Genomic DNA, 23,738 nt, shown 5'->3' with positions numbered 1-23,738 from the left:
ATACATACGTCACAGGAAAGCGTCATCAGTCCCTAATTAGCATACTTATATCGACTTACATTAGCATGTAGCGACCCATGGGTCCCCCAAAGCTCGAGACCAGCAACATAATCTCCTTGCCCCAGCCGGTGACGTAACCGGCGGACAAACCGCGGCGCCGAGGTTATAATTGCTTGCACCTGTCGGTCACATGACCACCAAAGCGTGCCTCGCCTGAGAGGCGTGGCTTTGGTTCTGACGTATGTTTTTTGGCTTGGATTATATGTATGCGAACCCGATAAACGGGCTTTCAGAGTTCCCGAATTGATTATACATTAAACATCTTCTCGGACGAGTTTGTGTCTTGTCCGTCACTCCGTCCGTCTCAAGCAGGAGCACTGCTCCTTCAAGCATACATTAGCATATCTTTCTGTCTTCTACCGACTCTGTAGCCAGAGTCGCCACTTTTCCGCTCACCCGGACTTCAGTCCAACTTATCGATCGAGCATTGTCCATAGAGATGTATTAGTGAGGGAGTGAGTGACTCAGTGAGTGAGTGAGTCAGTCAGTCAGTTAGTTGAGTGAGTCAGTGAGTGAGTGAGAGTCTGTGAGTTCGTCAGTCCATTAGTCAGTCAGTCAGTGAGTGTGCATGTGAGTGAGTCAGTCAGTCAGTCATTGAGTTGAGTGAGTCATTGAGTTGAGTGAGTCAGTGAGTTGAGTGAGTCAGTGAGTTGAGTAAGTCAATCAGTGAGTGAGTCAATCAGTGAGTGAGTGTGAGTCAGTGTGTTTGTCAGTCCATGAGTCAGTCAGTCAGTGTGTGTGTGCATGTGAGTGAGGGGGTCAGTGAGTTGAGTGAGTCAGTCAGTGAGTGAGTCAATCAGTAAGTGAGTCAATCAGTGAGTGAGTGTGAGTCAGTCAGTCAGTTGAGTGAGTCAGTGAGTTGAGAGAGTCAGTGAGTGATTGAGTCAGTGAGTGAGTGAGAGTCTGAGTTTGTCAGTCCATGAGTCAGTCAGTCAGTGAGTGTGCATGTGAGTGAGTCAGTCAGTCATTGAGTTGAGTGAGTCAGTGAGTTGAGTAAGTTAGTCAATGAGTGAGTCAATCAGTCAGTGAGTGTGAGTCAGTCAATTAATGAGGGAGTGAGTGAGTAAGTATGAGAGTGTGATCAAAATAAAGATCAGTTACTGCACTGTAGTTACAAGAAGGAAGCTGGACATTAACAATACATACATACATACACACACACACACACACACACACACACACACACACACACACACACACACACACACACACACACACACACACACACACACACACACAAACACACACATACATTGCATTCAGAAAGTATTCAGACCCATTCACTTTTTTCACATTTTGTTATGTTGCAGCCTTATGCTGAAATCGTTTATATTCATTTTTTCCCTCATCAATCTACACTCAATACCCCATAATGACAAAGAGAAAACAGGATTTTAGAAAGTTTTGCAAATTTATTAAAAAGAAAAAACTGAAATATCACATTGACATAAGTATTCATACCCTTTGCTATGACACTTGAAATTTAGCTCAGGTGCCTCCCATTTCTCTAGATCATCTTTGAGATGTTTCTACACCTTGATTGGAGTCCACCTGTGGTAAATTCAATTGATTGGACATGAATTGGAAAAACACACACCTGTCTATATAAGGTCTCACAGCTGACGATGCATATCAGAGCAAAAACCAAGCCATGAGGTCGAAGGAACTGTCTGCAGAGCTCTAAGACAGGATTGTGTCGAGGCACAGATTTGGGGTGGCCCACAAGAAAAATTTCTGCTGCATTGAAGGTTCCCAAGAGCACAGTGGCCTCCATAATTCTTAAATGGAAGAAGTTTGGAACAACCAGGACTCTTCCAAGAGCTGGCCGCCTGGCCAAACTGAGCAATCGGAGGAGAAGGGCCTTGGTAATCGAGGTGACCAAGAACCCGATGGTCACTCTGGCTGAGCTCCAGAGATCCTGTGTGGAGATGGGAGAAACTACCAGAAGGACAACCATCACTGCAACACCCCACCAATCTGGGCTTTATGGCAAAGTGGCCAGACGGAAGCCTCTCCTCAGTGAAAGACACATGAAAGCCCGCTTGGAGTTTGCAAAAAAGCACCTAAAGGACTCTCAGACTGTGAGAAACAAGATTCTGTGATCTGATGAAACCAAGATTGAACTGTTTGGCTTTGGTTCGCAAATACGTTTGTAAATGGTGTAAATACGGGGGAGGGGCAAGGGTAGAGTAGGTGACGGGGGAGGGGGGGGGGGGACGGACGTACGTTAGGGACGAGCTTTCTCGGCTCGCTCTCCTGCACCCCTCACCTTGCATTACCTTGTATTAATGTGTACCCTTGCGCCCTTGCCCCGCTGACTCTGCTTTGTCCTCCTTCCCCCACTCATGGACCTCTTTTTTTTGGGCCCAGGGGGAGTGCGCAGGTGATTGCAGTTGTGTGCCCGCACCTTCGCTGCCTCCGGCCTGCACTGATGCACCATATGGACCACATGTCTGTGGCCTGGCACCATATATGGACCACACGTTCTGTGGCCTGGCACGTATGCTGGGACCGGCCACTGTGGCCAGCGGTATCTGGTTGCGGACCACTGTTTTTAAAGTGGCAGCGATGCCATGCAGTGGACCACCGGAGTTGGCCCTGCTGGCCAAATCAATAATAAAAAGCGGACGCGGTGTGTGCCCTTTTTAAGTAAATAACGTCAAGTGAGAAGAGCAAGACAACCAGAACCATTGGCCCAGCAAAGCAGAGAAGAAAGAAGACACCATTTATTATTTTTGAAATGTGTTTTGTGCCTTTTCATTTTTGTGCTTATTGGTGCATTTGTTTCTTGATGGTGCTTTTTGGTGCTTTTGGTGCATTTTATGATTTGGTGCATATGGTATGGTGTATCGGTGCAGTGCATGGCAATGGCATTTCCTCTTTTCAAAAGTTCTGCTTTTTCCCACAAAAGACAGGTCCTGTGTTGCAATTTTGTAAATAATCAAATTAGTGTCTTGTAAATAATGCTACCCACCGGCTAAATGTGTAGTTTGAAGACCATTCCGCAATTCGGTTAATTGTGGGCGTGAGTCAGTTAGACAGGATGAAACGCAGCAGGAGGGACATATTTAATGTTAAAACTATCGCACTCAGGGTGAGGTTAAAAGTAGAGGGTCACCACACCTAAGTGTCACATTCATTTAAAAGATAGTCCTTTTTGTTTCGGCCCGGGACGGGCCCTGAGGAAAGGAGGGTGCAGTGTTGCGGTTTTGAGAACCCACACTTTTGTAAATAAATAATCACTTTTGTAAACTAGAACGGGCACTCGGTAGAGCGCATACCTTCGCCGCAGCTACTTTTGTTGCCAAAATAAAAGACTACAAGATCTGTGTAGCAAAGCATTTTGGCATTAGTTTCATACAAATTGGACACAAATTGACCGCGCTATGGTAAAAAGACGATTTTGACCTTTTCATGACCTTGACCTTGACCTTTGACCCGATCGATTCCAAAATCTAATCAAATGGTTCCCGGATAATAACCTATCATCCCACCAAATTTCATGCGAATCGGTTGAATACTTTTTGAGTTATGCGAATAACATACACACACACACACACACAGACATACAAATAAATACACAGCGATCAAAACATAACCTTCCGCTTTTGCGAAGGTAATAATTCTCATCATTAATAGGTCAAAGGTCGCACCCATAGTTAGGCCACAGCAACACGTAGGACACCATAGGACTTGCAGTTATTTCCTTATTATGTGTTTAAGGCTGTGTTCCCAATAGTTGAATCTGCGTTGCATCAATTAAATAAGAATAGGTCCCAATCCATTCCGGCCATTTTGCCAACCTCTCTCTCCCAATTCTGTTACGCGCCTTAGCGCTCGCTCCAGACGCCATTATGCACGCGGTCAAGCACGAGGAAGAAGGGGGCGGAGCACCAAGAACAAGGTGGGGCTTGTCAACGAGCCATCAAAGGCAGAGCCGGTGAGCCCTCGCCAACCAACCAGGGCTGAGGTGAGCTTACTGGCGGGCGTGGTTTTTGGAGCGCGCGTAGTGATCTGTGCGCACATTATATAAGTGCACGCGCCAAGCCCTATCACGGACTGCGCCGGGGGACTCCTTTTGTAGCGGACTGCATGAGGGAGCTTGATTGATATGGACTGCGCGGAGACAGCTCGATTATACGGACTGCGCTGGGGGACTCCTTTTTGCACGGACCGCGCGAGGAGTTATTGAGTGGCGCTGATTGCTCTTTGATACGAACTGCCTTTTTGATACGAACATTGATCGGGAGGGAGAGAGAGCGTTTGGCACGATAAAAGTATTACGTACGCAGCATCCCGGTCCCCCCGCTATATGTAAGGTTCGCTCGTGGTCGACGACATGCGAAGCTGCCTGCCGTTCTTCGCCCGCGGAACCGGAGCCTGGACGGAGTCGACCTACCTGGAACCAGCTGCCTGGACCTTTCCCCCTACCAGCTACCATCCCGTGTGAGTGTGTATGTTTGTCCGGGGTAATAGGTTAAGACTGTATAGGTAAGATTGCCCTGTGTCCTTTTGCTTCTTCTCCTTCCTGTACATTCTTTCCTTTTGTTTCCTCTTTGGTTTTGTAAGTAATTAATAAACCACACTTTGTTCTTCTTTTTTTCTGGGTTTCCTCTCCATCCGATCACTTTAGTCTTTTCCAAATTGAGTACTTGTGGCACGATAGGAACCGCTCAGAATCAGGTGTAGTATTTGTTAACGGCCCGAGTCGCGGCTCGCTTTGCTCGGCGTATCCATTAACGCTGCGGCTCGGGTGGGAGTTATCACCTCGCTTTACGGCCGGTGGTAGTACTTAGGTACCAAGACTAATTAGGCTTACAACCCTACTTACCACCGACCGGAAGTGATGTCATAACTTCCAGGATTGGGGACGGCCAGCTTAAAAGACAAGGGGATTAACCCCCCCCCCCTTGATAAGGGGAGCACCGACCCCGACTCCGTAACAATATATATATATATATATATATATATATATATATATATATATTGTTACGGACGCGGTTAAAGATGTTATATTTGCCGAGCGGAGGCTCCGCGACCGAACAGTTATTCCCCGACTCTAAAACCCGATTTACCCCAAACTTTGGCCGGATCGCGCCACCGCTATTCAATCGGGAAAACTCTAAAGCGACCGAATGCAAAGAGGAAAAGGAATAAGACGAGAAAAGGGTTGAAAATACTACTAAATTTATTTACTATTTACAGGCTCAAAATAACCAAGGAGAGGGAAAGATAATAAAATAATATACAGAAGCTTTTTTTAGAGACACAGGGAAAATACTAGCTTATCTAACAGGCTTAACTTATTCCCAGGGACAAGACAAAAGACAGACTACGAGCACACTTACACGGGGAATGATGATAGGGATGGCAGGTGGCTGGCTGGCAGGATAGGGAGGTCCAACTGGTCCTGCAGCACGATCGGCTCGTTGGGCAGCCGCCGTTCCTTCGCGGCCCTGCTCCAAACTGCCGTCCAGGCCCACGCTGCTGTGGCTGCAGTTTCGGTGGCTCGAGCTGCAGCTCAACTCTGGACTTCTCTCGGACTCAACTCAAAGCGCCTCTCTTGGACTCAACTCAAAGCGCATCTCTTGGACCCAACTCAAAGCGCATCTCTTCGACCCAACTGCTTGGACTCCCTCTCGTCTGCTCTTGGGAACGCCCCACCGGCGGGTTATATAGGCCCCGCCCCTCAACCTTTTCGAACCTCCCCCAAACGTTCTCTCTCCGCCCTCTCAAGCCAAACCCCTGGCTCATGGTTGGTCGAGTGGGGCTGGCTCACTCCTCCCCTCTATGACGAGGTGGAGACACGCCTTTCTTCTCCGACCCTGCCTCGTGGTCAATGGCGGCAATTGGAGGGGAGGTAATTGCCAATCGACGAAAGGGGGAATGGAGGTTTTGGGAATGGGAATGAAGGGAATCTATCTCTTTCACTTGGTGCAATGGAGTATTTAAGTTAATGGGAGACACAGCCTTACTCTAAGACACATAATAAGATATAAGCTACTGAACAGGGGTATTCTATGATTGGCTGACGTGTATGCTTTTGGACTAATTATGGGACGCCCTTTTTACCTTTATACAACTCTGGAGGCAGGAGGCCTCCTCATACCAGGTTTGCCCAGCATCCCCAGCCGCCACCGCGGGCTCGACCTCCGCGGCGCCGCCATTTTGTGCACCCCCAACCTCGTGTGTGAGGGCGCCATTTTGTGCGCCTGATCCCCCCACAACCACGTTACCATTGCTCTCCTCCTCCATTTCTTCCCTCTGGTCCTGGGTTACCCCTAACCCCTCTTCTATTTCCCCCACCGGCATCCCGTCGCCTTGACCATCCATGGCACGATTTTTTAATTTAGGATTTTATAAAACACAATTTTTGGGCCACTCGTAATTTGAGCGCGCCAAGCGCTTCAGGTCCGATTCTCGCTCCCGACACCAAATGTTGCGGAACCCAACGTCGGCCTCGGATCCCCTTAGAGGGGGGATTTATCCCCTCTTCTATAACTGACAGACGTGGTCCCTGGCGCTGTACAGCGACCTCCGGAAAGGCCGGTGGCACAGCCCCGTTCGTACCGCGGACAGATGTTAATTGCCGAGCGGTTTTAAGCAACCGCGGCACGAACTGTTAACAGATACCAGACCCGATCCTGAACGTTGGCCAAATCGTGCCACGGGTATTCAATGTGGAAACCTCAAAGACGAAGGATGTGAAGAAGAAGAAGACAAAAGGTAGGAAATACGAATATTATTTATTTTTACTATTTACACAATGAAAGAAACCAAGGAAGAAGGAAGGATAATAAAATAATGTAGAAAGAGGGACGGAGCAGAAGGACACAGTGAAACTCTAGCTTAACTAAACAGGCTTAACTTATACCCAGGACAAGACAAAAGACAGACGACAAGCACACTTACACGGGGGATGATGACAGGAATGGCAGGAACGGTTTGGGACGGCAGAGAAGGGGAGGAAGGCACGGAGCTGGCTGGAGCTTGATCCCGCACGGGACGTCGGGCTGGACCTCGACGGCCACCGATGCCACCGATCCTGGTTCCCGCGGGGTAATGGGTCGGAGCTGCCTGGTGGAGCCAACGCTGCCTGGTGGAGTCAAAGCTGCTGGTGGGGGGTCTGGCGTGACGGGTTCTCTCTCTCTGTCTCGCAACTCGCAGGACTCTCTCACTCTCTTGAACTTAATGGTTCGCTCTCTTCGCCGTATATCTCCACTCTTTCTCACAAAGGCTTCCGCCCGCGCTTATATCTCGCCTCCGGCGATCAAGCTGCCGGCCTCCAGGACACGCCCATCGGTGAGGTCGCCTCGGCCCTGATTGGTCGCGAGGGCTCACCGATCCCGCCCTTAGAGGAGGCGTTGGCAAGGCCACACCTTGTTCCCGGCGCTGGGCCGACCCCTCCCACCTTCGGCTCCGAGATGACCTCGTGGCTAATGGAGTCTTGCAGCGAAAACAACCACAACCCACAGCTGCAGCAGAATGCAGCGAACCGCTCAATGCAGTTGGCAATTGGTGAAAGGGGAATGTGAAAGGAATCTACTCTATTTGAATTCGGTGCAATGGAGTGTCAATTAATGGAAGACACAGCCTTAATCTAATACACACAATAAGGAGATAACTACTGAACAGGGAGATCTATGATTTGGCGACGTGATTGTATATGACCTAACCAAGGGACGCCCTTTGACCTTTATACACAACAACTGGAGGAAGGAGGGTGATATTTTACAACACAAAAAAAACACCATTCTCAAATTCATAACAATATATATATATATATATATATATATATATATATATATATATATATATATATATACAGTGAAACCTTGACTTACGAGTTTAATTCGTTCTGTGACCGAGCTCGTAACTCAATTTGCTCGTTTCTCAAATTAAATTTCCCCATTAAAATGCATTGAAATGCTATTAATCCGTTCCAGCCCGCCAAAAACCACACCAATTTTTTTTTAAATATACAGTATACAGTATATAAAAATATCTCGCGCTTTATATTTCACCTGTATGCAGCATACAAGTTGGCAGGATGGCCTGGACTGGAGGTACGCACACTTGACTCTAAACTGTCCAGCCTGGGTTTGAATCCCGAACCCAGCTATAACCTGTCATGTCGGTGTTTCACAGGCAGGGTGATTCATCAATGTGTGTACCGCTAAACTGGGCGCCCCGTTTGCGTCCCATTAGTTGTTGGATGTTAAGGATCTGTGTAGTGTTCTGGGCCCTGTGCTATTTCTGGTCTTCATCAATGACCTCATCGAAATGAGGATCTGTGTAGTGTTCTGGTAGTGTTCTGGGCCCTGTGCTATTTTTGGTCTTCATCAATGACCTCATCGAAATGACCTCATCAATGACCCATCGAAAACCTTGATATTTTCTACCCCCGGTAATTCACCCCAGAGTCCTTGCAGTGTTCATATGTTTTATTCCTCTCCCACCTCCCCCCAAGTCCTCCCGATGTCCCTGCTCTCAAATGTTGTGTTTGTGGCCTTCCCCCTCTCTCCCCATATTGTCTGCCGCTCCCCTTGTTTTTTGTGTTTTGTGTGTCGGTTTGTCTTTTTGTGTGATTAATGTTAGCTCTTTCACGAGCCTCGATCTTGTATACAAAAAAAAAAAAAAAAAAAAAAAAATCACCGTGTCTTCCACAAAGAGAAGGCGAGCTATCGCCGGCACTCTGAACAAGTTGTGGCCTGGCATGCTCTTCTCCTCTGCCGTTATATACGTCCTCCTCGGCATGTTTTTCCAGAAGAGCCCTGTCTCGTCACAGTTGAAGATTTTCTGGGGGATGTATCGTTCGGCTTCTATCAGTTCGATAAAAGTTATAATAAAATCTTCAGCTGCCTTCACATCCGAGCTTGCTGCCTCACCATGCCTGACGACGGAGTGAATGCCGGTCCTCTTCTTAAAATTATCAAACCATCCCCGACTGGCTTTGAATGACTTCCGATGCCTCGTCCGTTGATGTTCCCGCCGTCTGCTGCACCAAATCCCCGTAAATGTCTCGGGCCTTCTCACACATGATGCTCTCGGTCACGGTATCTCCTGCGAGCTGCTTCTCCGTCAACCACACAAACAACAACTTCTCCATCTCTTCATGGACAGAGGTCCGGAGCTTTGAAATAATCGTAACGCCCTTGGCTGGCGTTATAGCCTTTATCGACTCCTTCTGCTTCAAAATAGTCCATATCGTAGAAGTACTACGATCGTACTGCCTCGCCAAGTCGACAACACGCACACCTCGCTCATGTTTTTCGACGATTGCGTGTTTTATATCCAAGCACATCATCCTCTTCTTCTTCTCAGCACTGCCCTTGGCACTCAATTTCTTAGGACCCATGGTTAAAACTAAGAAATTTTCCAAATTAACAAAAATGCGAAAACAAAGTAGCAGCGATATACGGCAGAGATGCTTGCACGGCAAGATAACCACGTGACCGGAACCCACCTGGTGGCGGGTGGCGTAAGCTCGTAACTTAAATCTCGGCTCGCATCACAAAGCAATAAACCGCCCGAGCGACGGCTCGTATCTCGGAAAACTCGTAAGTTGGTGCACTCGTAAGTCAAGGTTTCACTGTATATATATATATATTGTTCCGGATCTCAGAGTACGGCACTCCCGTTAGCAATGGGGGGTTAATCCCCTTGTCTTGTTAAGCTGGCAGTCTCCGGTCCTGGAACTATCCCGCTCCTCTGCGGGGTGAGATTGGCCAGGGTGATTGGTCAATGGTTTCCCAAATACCTTCACCAATCTCTCCGCAAAGCAGGGAGATGAGTCCCTGCTCGAACCGCGGATGTGATGGTAATTGCCGAGCGGTTTAGCAATCCACGATCCGAGCCGTTAGCAATAAAACTAACCCGATTCTGAGCGGTTCTAATCGTGCCACAGGTATTCAATTGGGAAAAGACTAAAGCGACTGGATGAGAGGAAAACCCAAAGAATAAGAAGGGTGAAGGAAAAACAAATATAATTTATTAACTCCACTAAAAGAGGAAACTAAAGGCAAGAATATACAAAAGAAGGAAATAAAAGGACATAGGGCAAGCTTATCTAAACAGTCTTAACTTATCACGACCCCAGGACAAACAGACAGCCTCACACGGAATGGTAGCTGGTAGGGGAGGAAGGTCCAGGCAGATGGTTCTAGGCGATGGGATCCGTCCAGGCTCCGGGTCCGCGGGCGAAGAACGGCAGGCAGCTTCGCGTATCGTTGGCGGGCGACCGGACCTTACATATGCGAGGGGCTGGAATCCTGCGTACATATAGCATGCCGAACGCTCTCAAAAACCAAACGGCATTTCGTATCAACTGATCGTTCCAAGCGATCCTCTGCGCTGCTCTCTCAATTTTAACTCCTCCTCTCTCCCTGGCACATCTCTCGCATCTGCTGATCATCTGCCTCATCTCTCGAAGTAGTCCGCGGCCGCACTTTTATTACAAGCCTCGCGTATCAAGCCGTGTCCGCTTCGCTCTGCCTACTCGTGAACATGCCTCGGCCCGGATTGGTCACGAGGGTTCATTGGTATCTCCCCTCGTGACGCGTTGATGGGGCCACGCCTATGTTCCTGGCCGCTCCTCCCTTCTTCTCCCACTCTGCCACGTGGCTTATGGCAGCGGGCAGGAACAACCAAAAGGCAGCGAACGCTGAGGCGGCTGCGGCTGGTAGAGGCGCGTAATACAATTTGGAGAGGGTAAAGCCGCAAAATGAATAGGATTGGAAAAAGGGGCCTAGGTTATTTGATTAATACAACGCAGATTCAACTATTGGAAACAGATCCTTACCTGAAACACATACCAATGAAATAACTAAAGAAGAAGCCTATGGTGTGCTGCGTGTTGCTCGTGGCCTAACTAGTGTGCGACCTTTGACCTTTACACCAAAAATGGGAATATTTACAGGGGATTATATATAAGGGAATATTACAAATATTTACAAAGTGGAGGGTTCTAAAAACCACAACACTGCACCCTCATTACCCTCCAGGGCCATCCCAGCCCGAAAGAACTTTAACTTAGTGTGACACTCAGATGTGGTAACCCTCGACTATTAACTTCACCCTGAGTGCGACATTTTAAAAACAACTAAGTATGTCCCACCTGCTGCATTGCATTCTATCTAACAGATTCACGCCCACAGGATAACCGGATCACGGAATTAATTTTCAAACGAAACATTTACGGTGGGGAGTATTATTTACAAAGACACTATTTGGTATTTACAAACGTGAACCCAGGACCTGTCTTTTGGGAAACAAAAGAAGATGGTTTGAAAAGAGGAAAGGCATACACTGCACTGCACCGATACCACCAGCACCAATAAGCACCAAAAGCACCAAAGCACCAAAATGCACAGTCAGCACCATCCAGTGCACAGTCATCACATTTCAATGATTATTAAAGGATGACGTCTTCTTCTTCTCTGCTGGGCCGCTGGTTCTGGATGACTTCTTTGCTTGCCGCCTATTTGAAATCTAAAAAGAAGGCACAAAAAGCGTCCATTTCTTTAATTATGGCCAGCAGGGGCCAACTAAGGTGGTCCACCTGCATGGCTTAGGTGCCATCGTGACCGTAGTCCGCAAGCAAGATTCCCAGCAGCGATGCCAGGCCCCAAAACGTGGGGTCCATAAATGGGGTGCTCGGCCACAGACCTGTGGTCCATATGGTGGTGCTCGGCCACAACAACGTGCGGTCCATAAGTGTGGTACCAGTCCAGGCAGGCAGCAGCGGGGGTGCGGGCACACAACTGCGGACACCTGCACACTTCCCCCTCAGCACACAAAGACCACGGTCCATGAGTGGAGAAGGAAGACAAAGCAGGGTTAGCGGGGTGCAAGGGCGCAAGGGTACACATTAACACAAGGTAATGCAGAGGTGAGGTGCGCAGGAGAGCGAGCGGAGAAAGCTCGTCCCGCCTAGAGTCCCTGTATATAGAGAGTTGTGTCAACTCAAATTTGGACGCCATTTTGTGTCTAAGTGTGTCGGATTAGATATACATGTACATTCGCGATATGGGGTGATATATTCTAAACCTGCTAAAACTTTTTTTACTACACATATTTAGTCTTATTATTACATACAGGTGATATTTGTTTTGTCAAAAACTCAGCTATTGCCGTGAAAAAGAGCTGTGTGGTGATATTAAAAGTGGTATGGCAATGCATATTACAAGCCAACACTGCATATAAGAGCTAACATTATAAGTAAGACAAACCAATGCTGTCGTTCTCTGAATTTTAATAACTTTTAGAAAGGAGTGTGGGCATATCCAATATTTTTTATTTTTTATTTTATTTTTTATTCCAATATATTTTTATTTTTAATATTTTTATTTTTATTTTATTTTATTTTTTATAGTTTTTTATTTTTCTCCTCCAATCTCAGCAGCCGTTCTTCAATAGAATCACTAGTATCTTGGCCCTCTTGTGTATCAGTGTCCATAGGTTCACTCTCAGCTACAAAAGAGCACATATACAATTAATGGCCAACTGGAAAATTGGTATGTACAATTGCTCAGTATTCTGTAGATAAATGTTGTAATCGGGAAAGATAATTTTATACTTAACGTTAAATATAACACAATTTTTTTACAATTTAATTTTGCAAAATATTTAGAATAATGTAAAAAGAAAATGGCAACAGGAAGATAGTCATCATAATCTGAACGTACAATTATAGTTCAAAGAGCTATGGCAAATATAGACAAGCACATGCCTGTCATTTTGTAATCGTTTAAAATATGTCATTGATTGAACATGTCCTGCCATGATTTTGTAATAAATAAAACAATTCTTACATTGAGATTCATTTGAGGAGTCAATACGTTCATGAGTGGAGTAGGTGTGGTCGGACAAGTTTGGTAGATGTAGTCTCTCAGTTCTGGACGGTCCACGCTTCTTGGGGGAGTTGCGCAGCTTCACGGGTTTCCGGTAGCTAAATATTGGTGGAACTGCAGAGCACTTCAACCTCTTTTTGTCATCAGCTCGCCCCCTCTCAAACTGATTCACATCGAAATGTTCCTGCAATCATACAATGAGTGTCCTTGATGTATTTATTTATTGAAATTTTTATTCTAACACAACACAGTTTAATTTTAATGAGCTGTCATGTACTAGTACTTCCACAACAGAAAATCACATGGACAATCTTCCGGAAGATGGCCAGACAAATCGCTAGCTCTATCGACCACATGTATATTGATATCAAACAGGGATAACAGCTTTTGAAAGTTGAGCCAGTTTTAAATGTGGGTACACAAATACACCTGTTTTACTGCATTAATCACCTAGAAATATTGTATGTTTTGGGAACGATAGCTGTCACCAGGTTAAATATATAGGGATTGTCCAATGTGCAAAATCTTCCATCACTACAATTTGGCCATAAATCCCGGGGTGGGAAATATTTGAGCAAATATGCCACAAGATCCATGAGCACTGTCCAAAGCAAACAATAACTCGTCAAATTTTGGACGTATGGATGGCTGCACAACCCGCAAAAAAATTGAGCAGGTCCCCCCCTAAAATTGCTTTTATGATTGCCGATTAGGCTAAAGATTTTAAACCAAAAAAATAACTTGCCTCGGAATAAGTTTTGAATGGACGGACAGACAACTGAAAACAAAACGGACCATGGGTTTCCCACCCCTATAAAATCAAAATTAATTCCCTCTGAAAAAGTACAGTGACATTGCCCGCAGACTACCCAACCGCAGACCAGGCAATGTCACTGTACCGGGACATTTCATCAATCAATGACAATATGCGGTCCGCTAGGACTACCCGAAAAAAATTGAGCAGGGTTCTTCCCACGGAAATGCATTTTTGGTCAGCTCCTTGAAGATTATAAACAAACACAAATCACTTCCCTTTAAAAGGGTTTTCAACGGACAGACAACCAAAAAAAAACCGAGCAGATAGAATTGCTTTTGAACATCGATCATCAAGCGGCGTGGGCCTACCTGGCAGAGTCTCGAGGAGTCGATCGCTTTCCAGCTCTTTCGTCTGACTTTCGCTTCCCAAATTTGTCTTCTGACTTTATCACTTGGAAATCTATACATCTTATATTTCCCAGATTGGTTTGAACAACCAAAAGCAGAACAACCAGTCATTTTGTTTGGCAATAAACAACATTCCCGTACCAAGCTGACGTTCACGCACGGTGAAGTTAGACACAAAATGGCGCCACGAAATCACGTGACCAGAAATCTCGGGTCAGCGCATGGCGCAACTCTCTTTATACAGGGACTCTAGTCCCGACCGTACATGCGTCCTCCCCCCCCCCCTGTCACCTGATCGACCCTTGCCCTTACCCCGTATTTACACAATTTACAATTCGTCTCTTTGTCCTGTCTTCCCCATATCTCCCCTCTATACCAAATTCGTCATCAATCCCTCGAACCAAATTTGCCATAAAGCCCAATTTCTCATCAATCCCTCCTAAGGAGGAGGAGATGGAACATAACAAGCACAATGTCACATCCACGGCGTGATGCGTCTTACATACCAGACATTTGCACAAACCGGTTGTGTGGAGTCCTGTCACCCCGGTGAGTGGATGTAGATGGTGCGAAGAGATTCCAATCATAACTATACTCTAAATGACTTCAACACACTTTGCACTACCCGGGGTCTTTCCCTGCCAAACCATTGGCCATTTTACACTACGTGGTTCTAAGAACTGAACTCCCATTGACCAAACTGTGGTGCTCACCAATTTGGAGTCTTACTCCCCCGATTCTACTCCCTGTGCTTTCGCACAATTTCTGGGTTGGGTCGTGTGGCGCTCCCAGCAGGTCCGCTCAGCTGCACACCCCCACCACTGCAGTTGTCTCCCGAGCTTACCTGCTCCTTACCCTAACCATCCTGGGGAAGGCCCTCTGGCGCTCTCACCCCACTACCACCCTCTCTGGCGTCGGGCTACCCGGGTCCGTCCTCCGGATTCTCGGGCCCCATTGAACTCTACTGGCTCCCAGAGCCTACCTGCGGCCTCACCTGGCCGACAGACTAACAGTGGCGGAGTGCCCATTCAATCACACTCACTAACAGGCCACGCCCAGCCAATTTACTCTGCTAATGCACCCACTCAAAGCAACCACTTGCTACTATTCGCACCACAGATGCCAATATCCAAACACAATTTACCTACTCCCCCTATAATCGACCCTCCCCGGGTACTCGTGAAGGGGTCCATCTTCCCCATCCACTACTTTTGCACCAACCACTCCACTTCACATATTCCACACTACTCACTCCACACCATCCATTCCATACTCCATTTATTCCATGCTCCATTCACTCCAGACCATCTATTCCATACAACCATTCTTCATTCACCTGTACTTTCACTCCTGGTGCCCACACAACTGGTGGCACTTGCACACCTGGTGGCACCTGCACACCTGGTGGCCCTTGCACACCTGGTGGCACTTGCACCCTCCTTCCCTCCAGGACCATTCACTCAATACAATCCACTCAACTCAATGCACAATCACACCTTTCACAATACTCTGCTCAATCACTTCCTAAACACACACTGCATCCTCTGATCTACCTACTCCCTTCTAAGATTCGTGCTTCCCAGTCGCCCCTTGTACTATTGCACATCCCACGTCATTATAATCCACTAATCTGATACGTCCCCTCTACAGGTACAACGTCACTACTTAAATCTAAAGTCCCCTATGGTCATCTTTCTAAATCCTAACATTATCCAAACCCTCCCTGGCTTGGTTTTCACTGCCATACCCCATAAAACTATAGCTCCTTTGCCCGCAAGATGTGATGTGAGGGATGGTAAATATACCATCCCTCTACACCGTAAACCATTTGCCATCAATTTTCCTATTCAGTCCACTGTACTATGAGCCTCTCGGTACGTCATTGCATTTTCATCACAGCTCGGCTTCGAAAAGCCGAGTGATGCATACGGGTGGTCTCTCTCCTGCAGGTTGGGTCCGTCCGGCATTCGGGTTCAGGGGAGGAGGTTTGCTCGGGCCAAGGCTCCAAGCACCATCCCGGCGCGTGGCCTCGCGCTCCCAAGTGCGATGGCCCAGCCTTGCCCGGGTGGAACGCCGTCACCACAAGGGGGCGCCGTTCTGACCCCTCCTCCTTCCTCTCGAACCGGGCCGCCCGCTTTGCCTGGCAAATCGCGGACTCGACCGTGCAGCGAGAGCAAGCGAGGCCCAGCCCGGATCGTGCACGACGCTCCGAACAGGAGCGACGCGACACCGATTCCCGCCAGCTCCCGCAGCACACACCGCCAGGCATGGACCGGGAGCTCGCATCGGCTAAACGTCGGCCTGAACGCTATCCCGGTTAACGTCGATGCTCCCCGTACATGCTCACAACACACGTTCCTTTTCCTCCTCACACATCCAGCTGTCTCCATACACTCCGCACATTTCATCACCGCACTCTCTCTCCATGCACACCACCCAGGCACACTCATTTCGCTCACAGACTTCGTTACACACCTGACCACCACACACCTTCTCACACACCTTGGTGCACACTCGTCGTTCGCACCCTTCATTAACACACCTCCTCGCGCCCACTCCTCGGTTACATCCTCTGCAACAACCAACCATGGGTGTGCAATCCCTCGTCGCACACCCAATCACACACTCCACAACCAACTCAGGTGTGCATCCCCGCACACTCTCTCCATCCATCTCACTCTCCGTGTCACTCTCATAACACATACACTCCGACGTGCATTCTTGCTCGCACTTGGTTTCACTTCCATACTCTGTCGTGCACTCTCCCTCGCACTCGGTAACACTCTCGTGCTCTGGCGCCATTCGCACACGCACGCCGTTCACCTTCACACACCTTTTCCTCACACGCGTGCCATTGCCATTCACACAGCGCACCACGGGCCTTTTACGAGCGCCCGGGTTACGCCTGCATCCCAAGCGCGCGAAAATTCTTTTTGCACCAAACATTCTCCTGCAAAATCTTCCCGCACAATATACAGCCCGACTCACCTTCTTCCTCCTCGCTCCAACCCCACCTGCAAATCTTTATTCGGGTTATGCAGCATGACATCATGATGCGAACATGGACTTTGCACAATTTCCATTCCTTCACCCCGCGAGTGCTCTTCTAAGTCCGGCGTCTCTTCAATTCCAATTTCCACTACTATTTGTTCGGTTTTAATTTATTTTTCCTTTCCCTCGACGACCTCTGGCTCTATTAAAATTTTCTCTGCTACTTCGGTGGTTGCTGGCTTCCCCATACCCCGGGTCGCAATTTCTATCCCGATCATTTTAACCGCACTCTGCTCTGCCTTGCTTAACCCGCGCTCCTCGAGTCACATTACCTTGTCGCGTACCTTTGGGACCCTTCCGCTTGGCTTGCGCTTAATGTCCTCCGCCACTTTTCCCATATCACACCTGGATTCCTCACTCATTTTCTCTATTTGATTTTTAATATCATTTCTCAATTGCTCCCTCCCCAATTTTATGGCTACCTGTACTTGCGCCAAAAAGGTCTGCAGGTCCACAACCCCTACTTGCGCAGCAGGCGTGGCCCTCGTCGCCACGTGCGAGGTGCCGCCATCTTGTGCGCCTGCAACCCCCTCTACCGCACCTTCTTCAACCTCCTCTTCCATTACTCCCAATTGTTCCCTGGGGTCCTGGGTTGACTCTACCCCCTCATTCTGCCCTACCGGCACCCGATCGCCTTGATCATCCATGGCACGATTCTAATTTCGGATCTTAATTAAAAAATTGGCCGCTCAAATTTTGACCAAATTTTTTTTCCAGATGTTAAAAATTTGGTTCGGGTTCAAATCCCACTCCTGACACCAATTGTTACGGATCTCAGAGTACGGCACTCCCGTTAGCAAGGGGGGGTTAATCCCCTTGTCTTGTTAAGCTGGCCGTCTCCGGTCCTGGAACTATCCCGCTCCTCTGCAGGGTGAGATTGGCCAGGGTGATTGGTCAACGGTTTGCCAAATACCTTCACCAATCTCTCCGCAAAGCAGGGAGATGAGTCCCTGCTCGAACCGCGGATGTGATGGTAATTGCCGAGCGGTTTAGCAATCCGCGATCCGAGCCGTTAGCAATAAAACTAACCCGATTCTGAGCGGTTCTAATCGTGCCACAGGTATTCCATTGGGAAAAAACTAAAGCGACCGGGTGAGAGGAAAACCCAAAGAATAAGAAGGGTGAAGGAAGAATAAATATGATTTATTAACGACACTAAAAGCGGAAACGAAAGGCAAGAATATACAAAAGAAGGAAATAAAGGGACATAGAGCAAGCTTATCGAAACAGTCTTAACTTATCACGACCCCAGGACAAACAGACTCACACGGCATGGTAGCTGGTAGGGGAGGAAGGTCCAGGCAGATGGTTCCAGGTGATGGGATCCGTCCAGGCTCCGGGTCCGCGGGCGAAGAACGGCAGGCAACTTCGCGTATCGTTGGCGCGCGACTGGACCTTACATATGCGAGGGGCTGGAATGCTGCGTACGTATAGCGCGCCGAACGCTCTCAAAAACCAAACGGCAGTTCGTATCAACTGATCCTTCCAAGCGATCCTCTGCGCTGTTCTCTCAAGTTTGACTCCTCCTCTCTCCCTGGCGCATCTCTCGTACCTGCCGATCATCTGCCTCATCTCTCGAAGTAGTCCGCGGCCGCGCTTTTATTACAAGCCTCGCCTATGAAGCCGCATCTGCTTCGCTCCGCCTACTCGTGTACACGCCTCGGCCCGGATTGGTCCCGAGGGTTCATTGGTACCTCCCCTCGTGACGCGTTGATGGGGCCACGCCTATGTTCCTGGCCGCTCCTCCCTTCTTCTCCCACTCTGCCACATGGCTTATGGCGGCGGGCAGGAACAACCAAAAGGCAGCGAACGCTGAGGCGGCTGCGGCTGGTAGAGGCACGTAATACAATTTGGAGAGGGTATAGCCGCAAAATGAATAGGATTGGAAAAAGGGGCCTAGGTGATTTGATTAATACAACGCAGATTCAACTATTGGAATCAGATCCTTACCTGAAACACATACTAATGAAATAACTAAAAAAGAAGCCTATGGTGTGCTACGTGTTGCTCGTGGCCTAACTAGGGTGCGACCTTTGACCTTTACACCAAAAATGGGAATATTTACAGGGGATTATTTATAAGGGAATATTACAGATATTTACAAAGTGGAGGGTTCTAAAAACCACAACAATATATATCTATCTATATATATATACAGTATATATATATATATATATATATATATATATATATATATATATATATATATATATATATGTATGTATGTATATATATATATATGTATGTATATATATATATATATATATATATATATATATATATATATATATATATATATATATATATATATATATATACACATTGTTGCGGTTTTGAGTTTTGTACAGTCAGTATAATAAAGGTTAAAAGTTCCCCCTCATAGTTAGTCACACAAGCAACATGTAGCCTCGTGATAGTGTAGTTATCTCTTAGTATTTGTGAGCTTAGTCCTTTTCTTATGTTAGTTCTGCATTGAGTAGAGTAAGGAGAATAGGTCCTACTTCTACTGACTATCCCGCCTCCCTAGCCTCATGCCCCTTTGCGCTGACTTTGGTCTATTTTGGGCGAATTTACATGAGGCAGTCCTCGGAGGGTCGGGGTGGGGCCGAATGAGGGGCGGCAGAGGAGCTGACGGTAAGCACGAGCCGCCAACCAGGGCTCTGAGGGTGTGGCGGCAGCACTGCGTCACAGGGCATGGTTGGAAGGTTCGAGGGGGTTCGAGAAGGTTCGGGGCGTATCGATATAAGCCGTTGCAAAAAGCCCCCGAGAGGGCTGATGGACTCGCAAGGACTGAGCAGAGGACTGAGCACCAGCGGTTGAGAGTTGCGTTCCAGCAGCGCGGTGAGCCTAAGAGGACTTTGAGAGATATGCGAGTGAAGAAAGACGTGCATTGAACCAGGATACGCGCTGATATATAAAGCGACGCTCGGTTGAGCTTCAAGCCGAACTGCGTACAGTGCATTAAGTTACGTGAGTGATAACGGCTGTGTAACCACCAGCCGCGCTGAGAGACGTGCATTTTCCATCCTACCTCATCGGCTACCTTTTGTTCGGGAGACGCATTAGGATGCTGAAAGTAGCCAAGTGCCACGAGGTAAGGCCTGGGAAAGGGGCGGAGCACAAGGGTGGGGTGTGGCCACGTCAGGCAGACATCAAGGGCGGAGCCAGTAAGACCCCAACAACCAACCAGGGCTCGAGTGGGCATGGCTAAGGGGTGTGGTGAGTGCGCATCTACCAGATTCGAGAGGGTTCGCTTGGCAGCGCTATATAACCGCGAGCACAAAGCCCTCTGGAGGACTTGAGGACTGGCAAGTGGAGATCGTTGAACAGGACTGTGCGGAGAGGAGGACTGAAGGAATCGCACTTGGCTTTGTAAGAGGATATTCGTGCATTACCAAGGACTGGAGAGTATAAGCGCTTTGTGAAAGGATTGTCACGTTGGCATTGATTGCAAGAACTCGCTGGGGGTTTGGCTTCGGGATTGCTGAGACCGCCAGTATAACCGCCTAGCCAGTTCGTTTATTACATACGCGGCCGTGAGCCGTGGAATAACCGCCCAGCCTAGCTCACCTTTCCCATATAATTGTCCGATCCGCGCCAACGACACGCGGAGAGCTTGAATGCCGTCTACCCCCACCATACGAGTCGGGGACCAGAGCGAACTGTGGACGCGATCCTTTGGACCATTGTCTGACCATCTACAAACCCCGTGTGAGTCTGAGTCGGAGTGTGAACGGGCCCATGTCCAGGGATAAGTTAAGACTGTTATGAGGCTGCCCTGTGTATCTGCTTCTTCTTCTTCACTGTACATTGCTTCTTCTTCTTCTTCAATGTACAAAGTGTGTATTCAATTACTTGTTCTTCCTGTTTCCTCTTAATTCGACCGTCTTTGTGATTTCTCCATTGGGTAAGCGTGGCACGATTAGGAACCGCTCCAATCGGGTTAGTTCCTGTTAACGGCCCGAATCGCGGCTCGCTATCGCTTGGCATGTCCACTAAAACCGTGGTTCGGGTGGGGTTATTTGCGTGCTTCCCGGGAGGTGCTGGTACTTAGGTAATAGGACTAATTCGACTTCCCACCCTATTCAGCGCTGACCGGAAGGAACGTGATAGCCCGGGATCGCGTCGGCTTGTAAAAAGACAAGGGGATTAATCCCCCCTTGGTAAGGGGAAGGCCGACGTTGGAGATCCGCAACAATATATATATATATATATATATATCTATATATATATATATATATATATATATATATGTATATATATATATGTATGTATATATATATATGTATATATATATATATAAATATATATATATATATATATATATATATATATATATATATATATATATATATATATTGTTACGGATATGAGGATTGTGTTTTTTTATTGTTTTTTTATTATTAGTGCTTTATTCTGGACCCTCCTTACTCCAGTTATGTGTAAAGGTCAAAGGGCGTCCCATAATTAGGTCATAAACAATCACGTCAGCCAATCATAGATTTCCCCCTTGTTGGTAGTTATATCTTTATTATGTGTATTAGGGTAAGGCCTTGTCTTCCATTAAGATGACACTCCATTGCACCAAGTGAAATAAGATAGATCCCCTTTCATTCCCATTCCCAAAATCTCCATTTCCAGCTACATCCCCTCCAAGTCTCCATTGCCAACCGCACTGGGCAGTTTGCCAGGTTTGTTACAGCGGTGGGTTGCTGATTTCGCCCCAAAGCCGCCATTAAGCATGTGCTCAGCTCGGGGAAGAAGGGCGTGCCCGCCCATCGTCATCAAGGGCGGAGCCAGAGGGCCGTGCCGACCAATCAGGGCCGAGGCGAGCTGACTGATGGGCGTGTCCTGAAGGCCGGCGGCTTGATCGCCTGAGGCGCTATAAAAGCGCGCGCGCAAGAAGCAAGGGGTGGTTGTTGAGTTGAGTGGTTGGACCAGATGAGCTTTTACAGAAGTGGTTGGACCAGATGAGCTTTTACAGAAGCAGATGAGCTTTGACAAGATGAGAGAGACGAGTCCTGAAAAGAGCACGCGACGTCCACACAGCAGCCACAGCAGCAACAACAGCAGCTTGGGGCCTGGACGGCAGTTTTGAGCAGGGCCGCGAAGGAACGGCAGCTGCTAAACGTGCCGATCGTGCTGCGGTATCCGTTGGACCTTCCCCTCCCTCCAGCCATCCACCTCCTGCCTTTCCATCCTTTTGTGTACGTGAGTTTGTTCTGTGTGTCTTGTCCCTGGGTTAATTATGACTGTAGGTAAGCTAGCGTTGCACTGTGTCTCTGAATTCTTCTGTAAATTATTTTCTTATCTTTCCTTCTTCCTTGGTTACTTTGAGCGTGTAAATAGTAAGAATAAATTTAGTAGTATTTCCAACCTTTTTGTTTTTGTCTTCTTCTTCTTCACATCTGTGTCGCCTTTGTCTTTTCCCTATTGACTATCTGTGGCGCGATCCGGCCAACGTTCGGGATTCGGGTTAGTCGGGGTAACTGTTCGGCCGCGGTGCCATCCGCTCGGCAAACAACACATCTTATCCGCGGTCCGTAACAATTGGTAGTCAGGAGTTGGGATTCGAACCTGGGACTAAATTTATTTAGCCCAAATTTTGGGAACACCAATTGTACTATTGGCCGTAACAATTGGTGTCGGGAGCGGGGTCGGACCCGAAGCGCGCTTAACACGATCAAAATTACGAGCTGCCGAAATTTGTTTTGTTTTAAAGAAAAACCTGAATTTTGAAATCGCGCCATGGATGGTCAAGGCGACGGGATGCCGGTGGGAGAGATAGACGGGGTAGAATCGACCCAGGACCTCGGGGAAATGTATGTGGAGGAGGGCAATGAGGAGGTGGTTGAGGAGGTTTCAGGCGCGCAAAATGGCGCTCTCGCGCACGAGGTTACGGGCGCGCAAAATGGCGCCTCGCACATGGATATGGCGACCGCGCCCGTGACCGTAGCAGCGCCGCCGATGGATTGGGGCCTATTCATGCTGCAAATGCGGGCCCTCATGGAAGAGAACAGGGGGCTGGGAGACCAAATTGGAGCAATGAGGGACGAAGCGAGGGCTGATAGTGAAAAAATGGAAAACAGAATGATGGGGGCAATGAAGGACGAAGCAAGGGGTACCAGTGCCCAAATTGGGAAGTTAGACAAGAAATTTGAGGGGTTAGACAAGAAATTTGAGGGGTTAGACAATGGGATAGAAGGGGTGAAACATGGGTCAACGGGGGTGGAAAATAGAATGGCTGCCCAGGAGAATCAGATAGAGGGGGTGAAAAATGGGTTAAGGGGGCTAGAAGATAGGATGGAAGGCAAATTGCAGGAAGTAGGGGAGCAATCCGCCCGGGAAATCAAACGGATGGGGAACCAGATAGAGGAGGTGAAAATCGGGTTAGAAAGTAAATTCAGGGCATCAGTGAGGCTGGGTTGAGTGTCGTGCAACGTTCGATCGTGATGTTGGCTGCAGTGATCAGTGCGGATTCGTATTGCATTAATCTAGTGTTAGACAAATGCTGTGTGCTTCGCTGTAACAACAGCGAAGTGACGCAATGCGGTACCCGTAGCGTTACTGGGTGTCCCATAACGATGTCCGCTGTTCTTTCTACTGCGTACC

This window comes from Myxine glutinosa, chromosome 6 (genome assembly GCF_964187855.1).
Source record: "Myxine glutinosa chromosome 6, kmMyxGlut1.1, whole genome shotgun sequence".
In the NCBI taxonomy this organism is placed as follows: domain Eukaryota; kingdom Metazoa; phylum Chordata; class Myxini; order Myxiniformes; family Myxinidae; genus Myxine; species Myxine glutinosa.
This window is presented reverse-complemented; position numbering follows the sequence as displayed.